This window comes from Artemia franciscana, chromosome 13 (genome assembly GCF_032884065.1).
Source record: "Artemia franciscana chromosome 13, ASM3288406v1, whole genome shotgun sequence".
Taxonomy (NCBI): Eukaryota; Metazoa; Arthropoda; class Branchiopoda; order Anostraca; family Artemiidae; genus Artemia; species Artemia franciscana.
Genome location: NC_088875.1, coordinates 37,000,912 through 37,015,334, shown reverse-complemented (window position 1 = coordinate 37,015,334; position 14,423 = coordinate 37,000,912). Strand labels below are relative to the sequence as shown.

The 14,423-nt window shown below is 35.2% G+C and overlaps 1 long non-coding RNA gene across 1 annotated transcript; it reads left to right on the top strand.

Annotated features, from left to right (window-relative positions):
- Window positions 1–936: 936 nt before the first annotated feature.
- Window positions 937–9,192, top strand: LOC136035106 (uncharacterized). Its single transcript, XR_010619335.1, has 2 exons — window positions 937–1,051; window positions 8,822–9,192. It is a non-coding gene; the product is annotated as an uncharacterized LOC136035106 (long non-coding RNA).
- Window positions 9,193–14,423: the final 5,231 nt, after the last annotated feature.

Genomic DNA, 14,423 nt, shown 5'->3' with positions numbered 1-14,423 from the left:
AATCAAGCTTAAAACGAACGAAAAATATTTTACTGTTAAAAAATAAATTAAGTCCAAAACAATCAGAAATTGAATAAACAATCATAGCAAATAAACATACAATAGGTGTTATTATAAACGAATAAACAAATCTTAAAAGAAGTAAGACTTAAATTGAATATGCAAGTCAAGCATAAAACGAGCAAAAATCACTACAAACAAGTTTGGCTACTACCTACTGCCGTAACGGTGAAACTATAAAGCCTATTGTGATCTTTGCGCTCTGCTGAAAGTGTCTTGAATGGTTTAGGAATGAACTCATAAAATCAAGCTGAATATTTGATATATAATTACATTAATTTCTGTAACAGGTACAAAAGAAAATATTTGCAATATATTTCGTTTTCAGTAAAGTGCCAATGACGCAATAAGCTCTATACTTTTGCCACTAGGGAAAGGGGTAATAACCAAACATTTGTTTGTAGTGATTTTTGCTCGTTTCAAACTTGTCTTGCTCATTCAGCATAAGTTTAACCCGCTTTAAGATGTATTTTTATTAGTACCTGTTTCATTTGTGTTTGTTTAGGGTTTTATTCACTTTTTAATAGTAACAGATTTTTTGTTCGTTTTAAGCTTAAATTGTATATTCAATTTAATTTTTACTTGTTTTAAGATTTACTTGATCGTTTATATGGCAACGGTTGTATGTTTGTTTGCTATGGTTGTTTATTTAAATTTTGAATTTCATTTATTCTTTAAAAGTAATTTCTGATCATTTTGAGCTTGAATTATTATGGATGTTTATTTTTGGGCATTTATTTTTTATGGGTGTATTATTTTTAATACACCAGTAATTATTAATCTAATACACCAAAATTTATTTTAATATTATTAAAATAATTCATTTTATAATATTAGATTTTTAATCGTATTTTTCATGGGTGTTTAGTATGAACAAGCAAACTGCGTAGCAAATCTTCGACTGATCAACGTTGGATTCTTCGCGACTCGAGTCAAGAAATTAACAAATAACCTAATCGTGTTACGGATAGAATCAGGATAGCTTTAATAAGTAAGTGGTTAAGAAAATCACGATCATAAGAGAATCGAAAATTTTCACTTTTTTTTTACAAGGTTGTCCAATAAAAACCCATGAGCGCTTCAATGTAATTTGTAGTTTTCATAAAGAAAACTAGTGAAAACATATTGAAACTGCAATGAATGTTAGGCCTGGTGCCTGGTTAGCATTTTGGGTAAAATTTGGGTTATATTGTATAAATAATTACAAGAGGGTAAAATTCTAGTTAATTGACTTCTTGTTTTCTAATTAAGGGTTTAAGTTAGGAAAATGAAACTTTCGGGGATGGGTCTACAGGCTAAAGTATGTCCCGGGAAGGTATTTTGAAGTACCTACCTCCACTCCTTCTCCCTCTAGAGGGCCCTGACCTTTGATGACCTTTAAAAATATGTGTGTTATAAAAATGAAACCTTGCAAAATAGATCTTCTGCTTAATTGAAGTACAACAAAATTATTTTCCGCTTCATAACTTTGCTCAATTCCATTGTATAAGATTTAAAGATATGCAAATACATTGCCTAAATTTTGAGAAAAAAATATCGATATGGCTCAGAATTCTACTCAGATAACAGGAATTGCATTTTCAGAACTAAAGGCAGAGAAAAAGCAACTAGTAACTTAAAATTAAGGTAAAGTGTTGATTTGTCAAAATTTCAATAGGTATAGACCTGTCATGTAGGCAAATTTCAGGGCCCTCTAGAGGGAGAAGGAGTAGAGGTGGGTACTTTAAAATATCTTCCCGGGACAAAATTTAGCCTGTAGACCCATCCCTGAAAGTTTCATTTTCCTAACCTAAATCCTTTCCGAGATAGCAAGAAGTCAATTAACTAGAATTATATAACCAGAGCATAATTTGCACTAAAAAAAAATGAAATAAATAAATAAATAAAATTATTTAATTTAAAATAGATAAAACACTAAATAAAAGTAAATAGATAAAACACTAGATAAAATAGATTTTTTTTAAATTAAATCATACAATAAATAACCGAGTCAAACTCAAAACAAGCAAAATTTAACATAGAGCGTGGATGACAACCCCCATGCCTTCTCAAGACCAAATAGAAATGCTAATTCTTAGAGCGCAACCATTTTTGGCTGACCCTCCTCCTCCATGGGGCAAACTAATATGCGTGAACTATGTGAAGTGAACTAATATGCGTCAATTGAGTTAAAAAAAATTGCAATCTCATTTGTTGATTAAATTTCTCTGGGGATATAATGGGTGAGGGAGGGGGGTCAGTTGCCCTCTAATATCTTTCGACTACTAAAAAGGGCCCTGGCCCCTCCAATTTCCTATTGAATTAGCTGTTTTCGAAGTATCAACAACAACAACAACTGGCCGTCTCAAAATTTCTTTCAGATGCATGTCAGGACAATACGAGGTATGGTGGGGTATATCCACCCTCTGACCATTCTGAGTCTTAAAAGAGCACTAGAACCTCTGATTAAGAATCCAACAAGCCCTTCTGAAGCTTATACAATCACCCTTTCTATATATATCTTATATGCCCCCAGAGTATAACTTACAACTTTTGCCCTGAGGGTTGTGGCAAGAGGGGGGTGACCTTACTCAAAGATAATTTCCGAGCCTTTCAATTATGTTGAACAAAATGGCTATCTCAAAGTTTGGAGTGGATAGGTTCAGGAAAATTGTGGGTGTAAGATGGGGGTTAGTTACCCTCAAATCACTTTCAACTATTAAGAAGGGTACTAGCCCTTTCAGTTTCCTATTCAATGACCTTTTTCGAAGTTTCTAAGACAAAAAATGGCCATCTCAAAATTTCTATCCAATTTCCGATCGAATGAACCATTTTTGATGTTTCTACGACAGCTGCTTCGATATGAAGTCTCAACAAAACAAAAAATATACATTGTGCCCACATCGCTCATTACTTAGGCAGCCCTATTTTGCTGCCTATGATTGTCGTGCATGCAGTTCTAGGATATATAAAAAAGTAGAAGAAAAACCTAAAACAATGAAATCATTTCAGATAATATTTTATTCATAACTGGATTTCATAGTTAAACAGTTCGTGGTAACGAACTGCTAACGTGCTAACGAGTAGAGCCTTGGCTCTACTCTGATTAGACATATCTCTCAAGCTTTTCAACTCTTCCACTAAATTGGTGGTCGCTCCAATAAGGAGCGACCCGGCTCAATAGTAGCCTAACCGAAACCGAAACTCTAAAAAACGGAGTTTTGACACCAAGAGTTACATCAAAAGAATTGTATTTTGATGCTGATTTCAAATATATAAGTTTCATCAAGTTTAGTCTTACCCATCAAAACCCTTACCCACCACAAGCCTGAGAAAATTTGCCTTATTTTAGAAAATAGGAGGAAACACCCCCTAAAAGTCGTAGGATCTTAAGAAAAATCATACCATCAGATTCAGCATATTAGAGAACCATACTGTAGAAGTTTCAAGCTCCCATCTACAAAAATGTGGAATTTTGTATTTTTTGCCTGAAGACAGATCAAGGATGCGTGTTTATTTGTTGTTTTTTTTTCCTAAGGGTGATCATATTGATCCAGTGGTCCTAGTATGTCACAAGAGGGCTCATTCTAAGGGAAATTAAAATTTCTAGTACCTATTTTAAATGACCCAAAAATTGCAGGGCACCTAGGCCCACTCCCACGCTCATTTTTTCCAAAGTCGCCAGATCAAAATTCTGAGATAGTCATTTCATTCAGCATAGTCAAAAAATTTAATAACTGTGTTTTTGGGGACGACTTACTCCCCCACAGTCCCCGTGGGAAAGGCTGCAAGTTACAAACTTTGACCAGTATTAACATATAGTAATGGTTATTGGAAAGTGTACAGACGTTTTCAGGGTTTTGTTGGTTGAGTGGGGGGGAGTTGAGGGGAGGGGTTTACGTGGGAGGATCTTTCCATGAAGGAATTTGTCATGGGGGAGGAGAATTTCCATGAAGGGGGTGCAGGATTTTCTAGCATTGTTTAAAAATAAAGAAAAAATAAATATGAGAAAGTTTTTTCAACTGAAAGTAAGGAGCAGCATTAAAACTTAAAACAAACAGAAATTGTTACGCATATGTGAGGTTCACCTCCTAATACCCCACTCTTTACGCTATAGTATTTTTAGTAATTTTAACTATTTCTTCTACGGCCTTTGTGATTCAGGGGTCGTTCTTAAGGAACTGGGACAAAATTTAAGCTTTACTGTAAAGAGCGAGGCATTAACGAGGGGGCGAACCCCTCATATACGTAATAAAAGCATACGAATATAGAAGTTCGCTACGTAAGTTAATTCGTAAGTTACTAATGTTTTTTACTAATGAAAGCTTTCGTAAAAATTAAAAGTTCTAGTTGGCTTTTAAGTAACCAAAAATGTGGAGGGCAAGTAGGTCTCCTCCCCCGCTCCCTTTTTCTCAAAATCGTCCGGTCAAAACTATGAGAAAGCCATTTAGCCCAAAAAAAATTAATATGATAATTTCGTTTTAATTATTCGTGTGCGGAGAGCCAAAATTAAAACATGCATTAATTCAAAAACGTTCAGAAATTAAATAAAAAAAACAATGTCTTTTAACTGAAAGTAAGGAGCAACATTAAAACTTAAAACGAACAGAATTTACTCCGTATATGAAAGGGACTGTTCCCTCCTCAGCGCCCTGCTGTTTACGCTGAAGCTTTTTTTACTGTTTTAAAAAGTAGAATTGAGAGAAAGAGTTGAACCTTAGCTTAAAGAGCAGGGCACTGAGGAGGGAACAACCCCTTTCATATACAGAGTAACTTCTGTCGTTTTAAGTTTTAACGTTGCTCCTTGTTTTCTGTTAAAAAAAAACGTTTTATTTTATTTTATTTAATATCAAAGATGCCTGTTAGCTACCTTTTACACGACGCAATGAGAGATGATAAACAATTAGGAAAAGAAATATTAGGACTGTATGGGTGTGACCATCAGGGAGGATGAGGGGGGTGCATTCATAAAACATAAACAGGATTCATAAACTAGAACAGGATCTCTTCGGAAAGAAATGTGCTAGGACAAAAAGAGAGGTTAATTTTTAAGACAGGTAATTTTTTTTGCTTATTTTCGTGGTTTGATTGGCATTTTGAAAATTCATCCCTGGACCCTTTCCAATAGTCTCATACAGCCTTAGGCTATATTTTAATTTTTTAATAATTTTGACAATTTCCGTTTTGAGTCTTACTCTGAACCAAATTATAATTTAGAAGGATTGCCTTGAACCTTTTTTTAGAAGCAACATTAAAACTCATAGCGAACAAAAATTATTCTGTGTTTGGGGGCTACCCCTTCCTCAACCCTTGCTCTTTACGCTAAAGTCTTAGAAGATCTTTAGAAATATTTCTCATTCAAATTCGAATCCTCATGCCTTGTGCTTGAACGATCTTTCGTAAGGAATTGTGACAAAACTCACATTTTACCGCAAAGAGTGAAGGCTGAGAAAGGCCCCTCATATACAGAATAGTTTCTGTTCATTTTAAGATGATATTTTGCGCCTTACTTTCAGTTGAAAACTTTTATACTTAATTGCTGACTGCTTTTCAAATCATGCCAGGAAATTCATTCCTCCACCAACGTGTAAAATTTACCATGAAAGTTACCCTCGGCAACTTAATTCCCTATAGAATGTTCAGCCCGTGAAAAATACCCCCCCTCAAGATAAAAATCATCTAAAAAAATACGTGTATTTCCCAATGACGTATATTGTACGTAAGCAATTGGCTAATTGCGTAAGTTGCAGCTCCTTTGCCAAGGGCTGTGGAGTGGCCATGTCATCCACAAAGGCATAGTCGTTGAGTCTTTCATATATTCTGAATTAAATGGATATCAAAATTTTGATCGGATGTCTTTGGGGGAAAAGGGCCGTGGGAGGAGGGTTTTTTGCCTGGCAATCTTCTTATCCACTTAAGAAGGGCACCGGTACCTTTGATTTCAGTTTGAATAATTTGTCTTCCCATATTCCGGAACTACTGGCTCGATACAATCATCTCTCGGGGAAAACACGGAAAAAAAAAAATGAAGAACAAACAAACAAAGGCATCCATGATCTTCCTTCTGGCAGAAAATACAAAACTCTATTTTTATAGATGGGAGCTTGAAGCCTCTACAGTAGGGCTCACTGATATGCTAAATCTGACGGTTAGATTTTATTAAATTCGAATGCTTTATTGGTGTACTTCCCCACTGTTTCGAAAATTAGTCAAATTTCCTCGAGCTGGTAGTTTTTGATGGTTAATATTAAACTTGATGAATTTTAAATATTTGGAACCAGCATGTTGTCCAATTTTTTTGATGTAACAATTATTAAAATTTATTTCTTTTTTTTTAGTTCTAGTTTCCATTGGGCCGAGTCGCTTCTTACTTATAGTTTGTTACCATGAGCTGCTTGAAACATTCCTATCCTGCAGTGAATAAACTCAAATTCCATGTTTTTCCTTTGAAATTTTGAGTCAATTTTGTTGCACAAAATTAATTTTCAATTTAGTTCATTCCGGTAGTATTTTAAAATAGAAAAACGACTTCACTGATTTTACGGACTTAATTTCATTTTTTTTCTGACATTATGGCATTTTATTTATCTTTACTAATAAAAGGTCTTTCCGCTAGGTTTAACAAAAAATTTTCAGTTGCAAAGGTGTTTCCACGTGCAAATAAAAACTTGTAATTAACAACTTCACTGAATTTGTCTAACAAATATAAATGTTACCTGAGAATAGGCATGTTTCTGGGAACTTACAGAATATTCTCACTAATAATCGTGTTCATTAGTTTCTCTAACAAGTTAACTGCTGTTCGAGTATATTTTAGATGGAATTTAAGCGCGAAATAAAAAAAAAAATCTGGCAAATTACTTCATTTAAGACAACTACAATACAAAACGTCTATTCTAAACATCCTGAAATCTAAATCTGCAAATTCTTTGGACAAGGGAACTCAAGTGTAAACAAAAATATGTTGGCGACACAGATTTTCAAAAATTTAGCCCAAAAATTGGCCAGGAAACGGTCTCTGATCGGTTCGGAACACACCCGTAAGTCCTTGGGCCAAGAGACCCTGATCTGAAATTTATTTGGTTATGAACACGAGCCCCTAAGAGCAGGGCCCGAAGATGGATGAAAAACTTTTTTATCAGCTTGAAACTTCTATTCTTGAACAGGAAGCCAAACAACGTGCACAACAATTTTCTTGTCTTGGTGGCGTGGATTTTATATGTAAAGGCTGCTAGGCCAAGATAGTATAAGTAGAAAAAGACAGGATTGAGCATGAAACCTCAAATAAACGGCCAACAAACTTTCCTGAACGTCTTGAAACATAAGTAGATCCTCGAACAGAACCATAAATCTTTGTGGTGGAGGAAAATGGGGTTAGACGACCCAAAAATAGGCCGGACGGATTTTGCTTTTGACCAGTTTGACGTTTGAATATTTAAATCTGTCGGATTCCATTTATTTTCAAAATAGTTTACTTAAAAAGACACTTTATATGGAGGCGGTGCATGCAGATTTTTTTACACGAGAATACTTTGTAAAAAGAATGTTTTTTCTTCTCGTAGAAACTTTATTTGGGGTATACATTTGTCTTTTAAATAGAGGAGACTGTCATTCTGCCAACATTCTTTGGGGATGCCCATCAATTTCTGACTTTAAGATAGCATTAAATTGTGATAAAATTATCTGATGAGCCCTTATTTATGGTGATCACTTGGTAATAACACTGATGGATCCAAGGGCTTGTGTAGCCTGGGTGTCCATCCCCAAGTCTGGTGCCCTCGTTCCTTTTTTCCCTGTTTTTCACTCTTTTTTTTAAATAAATTTTGTCAATTTGGTTAATTATTGGCACCCTTGTCACATTGCCCCACCCCACGATTTTGCTTATTGGCTCCCTTGTCATATTGTACCCCCCCCCCCCAGATTTGCATCTAGATCCACCGCTGGGTAATAATCCATTATATTTACGGTGTTTTTACTTTTAAGTTTACCTTGGCTTTTATTTACTAACTACAATGTTGCATGTCCATGGATCCTTCTTTCTGGTTGATTGCATTTGGCAGTACTGTCTTTCTAAGATAAAAGGATGGGTGAGTAAAGTCAAGGCCATGTTCATATGCTAATCTGTCTGAATTTTTAAAGCTGGAAAACAGTTATTTTTTTTTACCAAATTAAATACCTTTCAAGAATATATTAAATTGTGAAATAAAAATCGGCATTTTATTTGAAGTTATAATCACAATAACTGACAAATGTTACTAGAAATGCTAACTGGCCACACATCGAATACAAAGTAATAACGACTTTCTGATCCAGGATAGAAAAGCTTCCGATTTTATCTTATACGGTCATCTTGCTAAATTACGAAGTTGGACGGCACATGGTTTTATTTCTGTACTTCAGCAACTGATGCAAAAATACGTGTTTGTGAGTAGCTAAAGATAAAGCTAAGGGAAATAAATTGGATGGTCATCTAGGATTGTGGACAATTATTGCTCAAAACAAAAGACTATTGACAATTTAATTGATTAAAAAAGCCGATGATTGAGTTTTCAGAATGATCTGACTTTTTTTCATTTTTAGCACTGATTAACCATATAAATACCTGTTTTGCATGATTCGCATTTTTATTATCAGTATTTAGTAACTTTTTTCCGTCCATAATATGGAAATAGAAAAATTATACAAAATCTCAATTTCAGCAGTTTGTGTTATTGATTTTTAAAGATACTTGATTTTTTAATTACAGTGAATTGTTATATTTTGTTTATTGTATTTTTTTTAGTCTTCCAACATTTGAAAATGGCACAGCAAGAGTCGCAACAGCCAAGGATGCAGAGACAGCCATCGCAAGAAGTTGATCAATATCGAGACTGGGCCCACCCAGAAGAGAATCAAAAGCCAATCTACCCACAAATGCCTAAAGACACTCCTGTTGACATACCAGAAGACAGGCCAGCTGTTGGAAAGGCCAAAAGCTGGATTGATGAGAAACAGGCCAAGATAATTGATTACAATGATATGCCTCATATAAATGTAAATGAACCTCCCAGACAGTAACAAAGCAGCATTATTGATTCTTTGTGATTTTCCCTAATCGTGATGTAATGTGATTTTTATGTATTTTTAAAAGTTTAAATCCACTTTTGCTCTAAATCGGATCGTTTATTTTGTGACCTTCATTAGTAGGCAAAAAACAGAAAATAGTATTTTCGTGTTGTCTGCTTTACAGTTTTGTGGAGAAGAATCCCTTATCAAAACTGAAATAAGGTTAATTAAGTAATAATCGACTTCGTGTTATGGTGAATGTCATAACTTTTCCTGCGCAAATTCTAAAAACCATCTGAGAAATTCTTTTATTGACAATGGTCTAAGACACACTAGTTTAAGCTATGATTCAAAATGTTCAGCTATGATATTCATAGTAGCATGGGTCTAATCGGCTGCCGTGATTAAAGAGGTGGTGTATTGCACAATATGATACAATAGAGCAGAAAAAACTGGAAACAACTTTTTTCTTTTTTTTTACTGCAACTTGCTCCAGTCAGTAGCAGATACACTTGTCAGGCATCCAAATTATGGCAAAAATAGTTTTTTACGTTAACAGCTTCAATTCCTAATCAAGTAAGAGGAAAAAAGGGAAATAAGGCAACTACAATTTAAATTGAACAACTTTGTAATGTCTTCTTTAAAACAAAGTAAGATAAAAAAAAAGATAACTAGTTTGACTTAACAACATAAATTATTGAGTTTATGAGGCGGGCCTAAAATTGAAGCTCACCAAAATATTTCAAAAAATGTATTGGTATTATCACAACACTTGCACTGACATTTGTTTAATGCAATAACTCTAAGAACGGTAAAGCTTAACGCTGTTAAAAAAAGTTATTGAAGTTTAGTAATTGAGTTTAGTTATTTAGTTATTTTACTTCAATAAAAAGGTAAGTCACTAGGCACCCATGCCCTCTCTCACGCTTACTTTTATGGCGTTTGGTATTAACAAAGTGACATATAGCGATGGTAAATTCTGTCGGTCTGTCTCTGTCTGTCTGTCCGTCTGTTTGTCTGTCCCGGTTTTGCAGGTTTAGGCACTTCCAGATAAGCTAGGACGATGAAATTTTGCAGGCGTGTCAGGGACCAGACCAGATTAAATTAGTAATAGTCGTTTCCTTCGTTCGACCATCAGGGGAGGGGAGTGGGGGGACAATTTGGAAAAATTAGAAAAAAATGAGGTATTTTTAACTCACAAAAAGATGATTGGATCTTAACGAAATTCAATATTTAGAATAATATCGTGCCTCACAGCTCTTACTTTAAATTCCGACCGGATCCGGTGACATAGAGGGGAGTTGGAGGGGGAAACCTAAAATCTTGGAAAACGCTTAGAATGGAGGGATCGGAATGAAACTTGGTGGGGAAAATAAGCAAAAGTCCTAGATACGTGATTGATATAACTGGAACGGATCTGTTATCTTTGGTGGAGTTGGAGGGAGGGGTAATTCTGAAAAATTAGAAAAAATGAGGTGTTTCTAACTTACAAACGGGCGATCAGATCTTAATAAAACTTGATATTTAGAAGGATCTTGTGCTTCAAAGCTCTTATTCTAAATCCAGACCAGATCCAGTGACATTGGGGGGAGTTGGAGGGGAAACTGGAACTCTTGGAAAACGTGAAAATTGAGGTACCTTTATCTTACGAATGGGTTATCGGATCTTAACGAAACTTGATATATAGAATAATTTTATGTCTCAGATGCTCTATTTTCAATTCGAATTGGATTCGGGGATATAAGGGGTTGGAGGGGGAAACAGAAATCTTGGAAACCGGAAATCTTGGAAAACGCTTAGAGGGGAGAGATCGGGATGAAACTTGATGGGAAGAATAAGCACAAATTCAACATACGTGATTGACATAATTGGAACAAATCTGCTCTTTGGGGAAGTTGGGGGGGTGTTAATTCGGAAAAATTAGAAAAATTGAGGTATTTCTAACTTAAGAACGGGTGATCGGATCTTAATGAAATTTGATATTTAGAAGGAACTCATGTCTCAGAGCTCTTATTTTAAATCATTACCAGATCTGGTGACATTGGGAGAGTTGGAGAAGGGAACCGGAAATCTTGGAAAACGCTTAGAGTTGAGAGATCGGGATGAAACTTGGTGGGCAGAATAAGCAAATATCCTACGTACGTGATTGACGTAACCGGACTGGATCCGCTCTCTTCGGAAAAGTTAGGAGGGAGGTTCCAGTGCTTTGGCGAGTTTGGTGCTTCTGGACGTGCTATCAATCAATCAATATTTATTAATTCAAATTAAAATATACAAAAATAATATTATGCCCCAACAGAGAGCAGAGCTCGTAAGGCTAGGGCAGTACAAATGCATAGAAAAAAACACAGCGTCTCGTCATACTAAGAATTACAAAAAGAGAAAAGAAACTAAGACAAAAAAGCATACAAGGTAGGAGATCATAGAGAAGGCCATCCCAGCGTAAGAACACCACAGCAAAATACATACTAAAACATGTTATTAATCAATCGCGACATCCAGGCAAAGAATTATTTTTGAAATATGTTTTTTCAAAGAAAATCGACTTCTGAAACTTCGGGACATTTCTGCTAAGTTAAGTTTATTTACAATATGAGGAATCTGGTATCTGATTGAGAATCTAGCTCTTTCTGATTTGATTGGCGGAAGGCGATACTTCTCGGAGCGGATTCAGTGGGCAGGAGAAGTGGGAGTTCCAATTATACCCAAATCATGGAAATAATTTGCTGAGGATTGGATATCATAATACCACATTGCTGTATGCACGTCCTTCAATTGTTTGAGATTAAGTGTATTGAGAAAAATAAATAAAGTTTGGGTTTCTGGCAGATTTTTAAGTCTCGCAGGGTGATGAACAAAAACACCCAGAATTCTAATTGCCTTATTTTGAATTATCTGAAGAGGCTGCAGATGGACCATAAATGTGTTGAGATAAACTACGGGGCAATAATCAAACAGTTCGTGGTAACGAGCTGTAGTAAGGAGCGACCCGGCTCAATAGAAACCAAAACTCTAAAAAATGGGATTTTGATACCAATAGCTACATCAAAAGAATTGCATTTTAATGCTGATTTTAAATATATAAGTTTCATCAAGTTTAGTCTTACGCATCAAAAATTACGAGCCTGAGAAAATTTGCGTTGTTTTAGAAAATAGGGAGAAACACCCCCTAAAAGTCAGAATCTTAACGAAAATTACACCATCAGATTCAGCGTATCAGAGAACCCTACTTTAGAAGTTTCAAGCTCCTATCTACAAAAATGTGGAATTTTGTATTTTTTGCCAGAAGGCAGATCACGGATGCGTGTTTATTTGTTTGTTTTTTGTTTTGTTTTTTCCCAGGGGTGATCGTATCGACTCAGTTTTCCTAGAATGTTGTGAGAGGGCTCATTCTAACGGAAATGAAAAGTTCTAGTGCCCTTTTTAAGTGACCAAAAAAATTAGAGGGCACCTAGGCCCCCTCCCACGCTAATTATTTTCCCAAAGTCAACGGATCAAAATTCTGAGATAGCCATTTTATTCAGCGTAGTCGAAAAACCTTATAACCATGTCTTTGGAGACGACTTACTCCTCCCCAGTCCCCGTGGGAGGGGCTATAAGTTACAAACTTTGACCAGTGCTTACATATAGTAATGGTTATTGGGAAGTGTACAGGCGTTTTCAGGAGGATGTTTTGGTTGGGGGGAGGGGTTGAGAAGAGGAGGATATACTGGGGGAACTTTCCATCGAGGAATTTGTCATGGGGGAAGAAAATTTCCATGAAGGGAGGGCAGGATTTACTAGCATTGTTTAAACAAACAAAAAACAAAGAAAAAATAAATATGAAAAAGTTTTTTTCAGCTGGAAGTAAGGAGCAGCATTAAAACTTAAAACGAACAAAAATTATTACCCAAATGAGGGGCTCACCTCCTAATACCTCGCTCTTTACGCTAAAGTATTTTTAGTAATGTCAACTATTTATTCTACGGTTTTTGAGATTCAGGGGTCATTCTTAACGAGTTGGGACAAAATTTAAGATTTAGTGTAAAGAGAGAGGTACTGATGAGGGGGCGAACCGAACCCTCTCATATGTGTAATAAAAACGAGAATAAAAAATTCTTTACGTAAGCTAATTTATAAGTTACGTATATCTTTACTAATAAAAAGATTCGTAAAAAATTAAAAGTTCTAGTTGCCTTTTTAATTAACCAAAAAATTGGAGGGTAACTAGGCTTCCTCCCCCGCTCTTTTTGTCTCAAAATTATTCGATCAAAATTATGAGAAAGCCATTTAGCCAAAAAAATAAATAAATATGCAAATTTCGTTTTAATAATTCCTCTGCGGAGAGCCAAAATCAAAACATGCATTGATTCAAAAACGTTCAGAAATTAAATAAAAAAAACAAGTTTTTTCAACTGAAAGTAAGGAGCGACATTAAAACTTAAAACGAACAGAAATTACTTCGTATATGAAAGGAGCTGCTTCCTCATCAACGCCCCGCTCTTTACACTAAAGTTTTTTACTGTTTTAAAAAGAAGAGTTGAGAGAAAGAGTCAAACTTTAGCGTAAAGAGTGGGGCGTTGATGAGGAAGCAGCCCCTTTCATATACGAAGTAATTTCTGTTCGTTTTAAGTTTTAATGTCGCTCCTTACTTTCAGTTGAAAAAACTTGTTTTTTTTTTATTTAACTAAGATATGATTCAATTAGAGAAGGGTATAAAATTTTAAGGATGGTGTTAAGGATTAGGTTGTCTTCAATCTATGAAGACAACCTAAGTGATGGGGGCAAGTTTCAGTCTCAAATCATCAGAATGCTTACGGAAAGATAAAAGCTCATCGAGAATAATCCCAAAGTAACGAAATGAATGTACTCTTTTTATCTTACTTTCATTTACAATTAACTCATCTATGGTAATTTTATTTATCGCAAGCTGTGACCACCCAACAACCATGAATTCAGTTTTAGAAAAGTTCTTAGCTAGGGAGTTACACGCAAACCATTTATTCAAAGATTTCAGTGCTGTCACCATTTTATCAACCAACAAAGATGGGGTTTTAGTTTTTACTGTCACAACCGTATCATCTGCAAAAATTACTGCTAAGCTATTATCTTGGGGTAAACACCTTGGGAGGTCATTAATATAGATCAAAAATAGTAATGGCCCCAATACTGATACCTGGGGGACTCCAACATCATCAATAACGATATGGCTTGATAGATGTCCATTTATTTCTATCTGAATTTTTCAATCATGCTGGTAAGATTTCATTAGATCTAGGTCTTTACCTCTAATACCTGTGTTATCAAATGCTTAAGATTTCATGGTGTAGCGTATCAAATGCCTTTTTTATATCATAGAA